This window comes from Phocoena sinus, chromosome 10, assembly GCF_008692025.1.
Source record: "Phocoena sinus isolate mPhoSin1 chromosome 10, mPhoSin1.pri, whole genome shotgun sequence".
NCBI lineage: Eukaryota > Metazoa > Chordata > Mammalia > Artiodactyla > Phocoenidae > Phocoena > Phocoena sinus.
The window spans coordinates 5,928,625-5,934,624 of NC_045772.1; positions in this window are offsets into that span (position 1 = coordinate 5,928,625).

The window sequence follows — 6,000 nt, forward strand, 5'->3', positions numbered from 1 at the left end:
ATCGCCCAGAAAGCCATGTGCAGAGACGGGCCTTGTATAACGTGAGCTCCAGGCACCTAGCTGATCATTCCACAGGGGTCGGCCCCTGGCGGATCGGCCTGGAGGGTGAGGCCTTTGTCACTGGACAGCTGGCCCAAGACATGCTCAGGAATGACGTTCCTGGCCCCAGGTGTTGCTGCTCCAGGATTGGAGTCCCCAGGAGCTGGGCAGAGGCCAAGCCCAGGGAGGGCCGTCCCCTCCCTAAAGGCTGTGGTAGCCAGGGGGATGCTACAGCCCACAGGCCTCCCGAGGGAGGTTTCAGCTCCTGGTGCCACTCCCGGTCTCCACTGTTGTGGGCAGCCTAGGTCCCAGGACCCATGACTCCGCCCCTCACCTGCTGCCTGTGAGCCCTTTATTGTTTCTAGAGAATTTTGCCAGATTCCTATGACTGGTTCATTTCTCACAACAGCCTGGCTGGGATCTCAGCTAGGGGCAACCTTCCCTGTGAAGGGAAATCTGAAGGCCCATTTTACAGATGAAGAAACTGAGATTCCAAGAGATTTATTTGAGACCTGTCCAGTTAGTATATGGTAAAGTTGGGACGGCAAGGCCAATCTTCAAACTACAGGACACCTGTTCTCCCCTCCACCCACCCTGCTCCCCCCAGGTGCCAGGTCAGCTCCTTTCAACCCTGCTAAAGGCCCCTAACACATGTAGGTACCATCCCAGCACTGCCAGGGGTTGCTGAGCTCTGCTGAGCTGTCCAAGGTCCTGGCCAAGCCCAGTCCTGCCCTGCAGCTTTCTCTGGTCTTTCCCTGGCTGCCACCTCTTCTGACCTCCTAGATATTGAAGAAGTGGGAACAGGTGAAGCTGGGCCTGCCCAGGGCCCCCATCCCTGCAGTGCCTGGACTCCCTGTGGGCCCTTGGATACCACACTTCAACTCTCAAAGCTTTGGTTTCCTTTTCTGAAAAATGGGTGCAACGTAGGGCAGGCCAGGAAGTTTATTCATATTCGATAAACTTCCAGAGATATCCCGTCCACTTCCTCAGGGCCAGGCAAAGCCAGTGCCATAGAGGGACTTGGCGCTGGCCCTGCCCTTGAGCAAGGGGTCCAGAGGGTATGGGTCCCAGCTACACACAATGGCTACACACTGCTGAACAGAGGGGGACACAGGCTGGGGGCTCACAGGGGACCCCTCATCCCTCCTGCGGACAGAGAAGGGGAGGTGCTCAGACAGTGCCTGGTGACAAGGGCAGAGGAAGGAGGGCATTTGGGAGGAAGGGCCAAGTAAGCAAAGGCCTAAAGGCAGGAACCAAAGGCAACCCTGGGGTGGAGGAAGGCGGGGCTCAGACAGAGGAAGAGACAGAGGTGGCACCCCACCCAGCACACCTGTAAGCCCAGAGCTGAGCCCAGGGAAGGGCGGGCAGAGCCTGGCCAGATCCCTCAGCAGTGAATGATGTGAAAAGGGGGCAGGGGGATGGTGAAGAGGGGCCCTGGAGACAGAACACCCAGGGCTCCATGACTCACAGATAGCAGTAAGTCACAGGCGCTTTACATATGTCCCCTTGTTCAATCCCCACAACTCGTGCACCAGCTCACGGTGGAGTGGGGGGTGATGGTGGTAGGAACTGAGACACAGTGGGGTCCACAGGCTGCCAGTATCCCCCTCCAGCGAGCTTATGATTTCCCCAATGTCCCCGAGTTCTGCATCCCCCTCCGAAAAACAGGTGAAAGTACCGCCTGCCTCCTGGGGTCCTGGTGGGGTCAGGTGAAGCACAGACTGTCCGTGGGCCCTGAAAACCGGGCCCCTGGGGACGTTTGGCTCTACTGCTGGAGCTCACCAGACCTCTCCGGGCGGCTCTGGCCATCGCTGGATGCCCTGCATGCTCCCTTCTCTGGGACGGCCGTCTCGGAGGTGCTCCACCCCGAAAACCCTGTCCAAAAGCAGGTTGGGCACCAGGACATGTGTGACCCCATTTCTCACAAGAGCCCCACTGAGGGCCCAGGTGCCATGACCAGTAGTGGGAGCACCGGGTTCAAGTCAGGCTGTCTGACCCCAGAGCCGGGTCAATGGTGGTGCCGGAGGCGAACATGAAGAAAGAAGGTAGAAAGCGGGGTTTGCTCCTGTGACCCACGAAAGGACCGAGAGAGAGAGAGAGAGAGAGAGAGAGAGAGAGAGAGAGAGAGAGAGGGAGAGAGAGAGGGAGAGAGAGAGGGAGAGAAAGAGAGAGATCCTGGCCCAGCCCCAGCCCTCTGCCGCTCCCACCCACACCAGGAAGCCTGCGGGAGGCTCGGATAAGATGCTTGGGACACAGGCCTGGTCCTGGCACAGGTGTCCTGGCCAGGACCATGCAGAGAGCAGGGCCCCCAGGCTGGTCCAGACCCTGGGGAGTAGAGAGCTGGGAGGTGAAGGCACCAGGCACCAGCTCAGAGCGGGCACCTCCTTCAAAGGCAGCAGGACCTGAAACCTGGGCATCCGCGTGCCCACCTCCTGCCCCTCGCTCCTGTGTCTGGTGGCTCCCCCAGTCCTGGCCACCTGCCTCCTGAATCCAAGCCCCCCATCCTCATGGCCTTCCCTGGGCTCCCTGCTCCCCACACTACAGTCAGGGCACCTCCCCTGCTTGGGAGCCCTCAGTGGCTCCCTAATGCTCTTTAGCCTGCATCCTGTGGAAGAGGGGCTGGGGAGATCTCTGCCCATCCCTCTCAGGACTCAGTTCCCCAGGCACCCTACCCTTCCTGGGCCCACCATGGTACTGTAACTGCTCTGCCCTCTACTCGCTACCACGGCCAGCGACAGGGTCCTGAGCCTGGGAACCCCGGCTGGGATCAAGAGGCAGGCGGGCATCTGAGCAGGCCTGGAGGCCAGCAGCCGGTGAGGCTGGGGCTTCCTGCCACCCTCCCATCACCCTATTTCTCTCTAGCTGGAAGTCCCCCTCTCCGGTCACCCCTCACCCGCGAGAGGCTGTGCTGGAGAGGAGAGCACAGTCCGAGGTGTCAGACAGGCCTGGGCCTGCCACCGGCATCCTGGGCAGGGCGCTTGACCTGTTCCCTCACCTGTAAAACGAGAGTAAAAATACCTGCCTCGTTAGGTTGTTCCGGTCACGTGGGGTAAGGGCTGTGAACTGCTTGGTGCTGGCTGTGACTCACAGCAAGTACACACATCAGTGACGGTCCCCAGGAGACGCGGCAGGCCCCTGCCCCAACCCCTCCTTGATCACTGGTTTTCCCATGCTGTTCACTGCCGGACCCGCAGCTCCAGCAGGTCCTCAGCAGACACTTTGTGCACCAGGTGTATTAGACAGAAAAGCCCCGGGAAGCACTCCCGCTTTTGCTGATGCCTGAAAGCCCCACACTGGGCAGCTGTTGGCAAAAGGCAGAGTCCCAGGGAGGTATTGCAGTGGGGGCGGGGTGCCAGCCTCGCCACGCAGATGGCCCCCCCGCGCCCCTCCCTCGGGAAGGAAGCTTCTCCCCCGCATTCCTGAAAAGGCCCTCATGCCTCTACTTGGTCCCCCAAGCCCATTGCTCCCCACTTCCCCAGGGACCTGTTCCATCTCTGAGGTCTTCTTACCTGTCAGAAGGTTCTTCCTTCTGTTGAGCTCGTTGCTTCTTCCCCCCTTGTTCCCCACCCACCTCCGGGGCTGCACTCTCAGCTCCCTCCAGGATGGCCCTGAGAAGCCCTAGGGCCATCAGCAGAACTCCCTGTGTCCGCTCCCCCCAGACTCACAGCCCCATCCCGCAGCTGTCCCTCGGCTAACCTGGCCACATACCCCCTGCTCATCTCGGTCCGCTTCTCTGGACGAGCCCCAGGCTTTCCCTTCCCACAAGCTGTGGCATCCAGACCAGCACTGAGACCAGATGCAGCTCTTGGACGGGCATGGGGCGAGGGAAGAAGCCAGCAAAGTACTGTTGTGCTGTGGTGGCGGCAGTCATTCACACCCTAGTCTGAATGTTTCCAGCCCTTTCCTAACAGCAGTTTTGATCAGAATCATCAAGGTAGGGAGAGAGCTCAGTGCCCTTCTATTCCAACCTCACCCTATTCCTGTACTGTACAAAGAGGAAAGTAAGGACAAATTGGGAAAACATAGGAGAGGGGGAACTCTGTCCTCAGATCAGAGGGAAGGGTGAACAGTTTCTGAAGAGGAGGGTCAAGGGTGGAGGGGAGGGAGCTGAAAACAGACTTTTGTGACTTCTCCATCCAGGGTGGTTGATGCCAGAGGCCACAGAGCTGCCGATAAATCTTACTGATCTAATCCACCAGGATAGCCCCCTATTTCAACTTATTTTATTTTAAAGTGAGGCTGGCGCTGTTGGTGACCTGGCCAAAAGGCACACTGCAACTGCGCAGATCTCCATGACCCCAGCCTCCACACGCTTCCGTCTCTGATGATGCTCTGCACGTGGCCGAGGGGCAGAGAAAGGTGCATGTGCGTGTGCCCCAGGCCAACACCCCAGTGAAACATCACTCATCCAGCATCCCTCCTGACTCCCATTCCCAGGCTTCCCAGCACCACCCTGCTGCTGCAGCCCATCGCGGATATGACAAAGGCTGCTGTGTTTGAGCACACACGTTACGCTTTTAATTCTCGTGATCACCTGGAAGAGTGGCATTATTATTTCCAGCTTACAAATGACAGGCTGGGGCTGAGAGAAAGGACTTGCCCAAGGTCACACCTTGAGTCCCTGGTAGGGCTGGAGGGATACCAGTTCTGGCACCATTCCATCCCTGGCCGCTGGCTCTCTGTTGCTGCCTGGGCCAGAGGGGTGGCACAGAAACAGCTCAAGCCTTAAACCTTCCACTGTGTGCTCTGAGCAGACATCACTAATCAATGGCAGTGCTCTTTCTTCTTAGCCAGAATGCCACCTCAGAATCCTTGCACAGGGCTCCAGGCAGCCACTGTGAAGTGTTGGCCCTACAAACATCATCTACCTGCCTTTGCCAAAGGACCCGCTGAGCTCCTCCCTACCCATGGCCTCGGCCGGCAGCTCTGCCCTTCCCTGTGTAACAGAGGCAGTCGCTTCCCTACAGGGTGGGGTCTGGAGCTGATCCGGGACTCACCATGGTCCAGCAGAGCTCCCCAACCCTCCACCATGCCCTATCCCCAGAGACTTGGCCCCTCTCCACAGCTCTCTGGAGCCTCTACCTCCCCACCTAGAAGATGGCCAGTCTTCGTACCCCACGGAGCCACAGAAACTGCCCCCGGCCTAAACCCAAAGCTGCAGCCCTTCCCAAAGCCACTCTCCAGGGCTGCCCCTCCAGCTCTGCCTCGTTCAGGGACCCCTCTAGCCAGTACCTCCTTTTCTACATCTTCAGGCAACCCCAGTGGACCAGCGCCTCTCTACCTGCATTTACACCTTCTCATGTCTCCTGACCTAAGAAATAAGACCTCTGTCCTTCCCATATCACCCTCCGGCCACTGCCCATCTCCTTCGCCTTCTCGACCAAGTTTCCTAAAGAGGCCTCCACACATGCTACCTCTGCTTCCCTGGCTCCCCCGCCCTCTTCTTAGGCCAGGCAGGGTCACCAGCAGCCTCCTGGTGTCCATCCCTGTTCTGCTCACCCCCAGCCCTCTGGGCCTTTCCCCCTGCTCTCAGGACAAAGTCCAGCCACCTGGCCACGGCCCTTGTGTCTGCATGTCCTGGGCCCAGGCACATCTCCAGTCTTGTTCGATGCCCCACCCCACCCTACTCTCCAAATACACCTACCAACTTCCTTCTCATTGGCTCTGGGATTCCATGCTAGCTTAGCCCTCTGCCCCTGGTTAAAAACAAAAACACAAACAAACAAAACCCACAAAGCTATTGCTTATCTAGAACTGCCATGTGCCAGGCGTTGTGCTAAGCATGGGTTAGCCAATCCCATCCTCCATCCTCCCATATTTATTCATTAACTCCAAAACTATTTATTGAGCACCTACTTTGTACCACACCCTTTTGCAAACACTAGGGTTCAGCGGTGAACTGTGATGTAGGTATTATTGTTCCAACTGAACAGGTGTGGAAACTGAGGCTCAGAGAGGCTA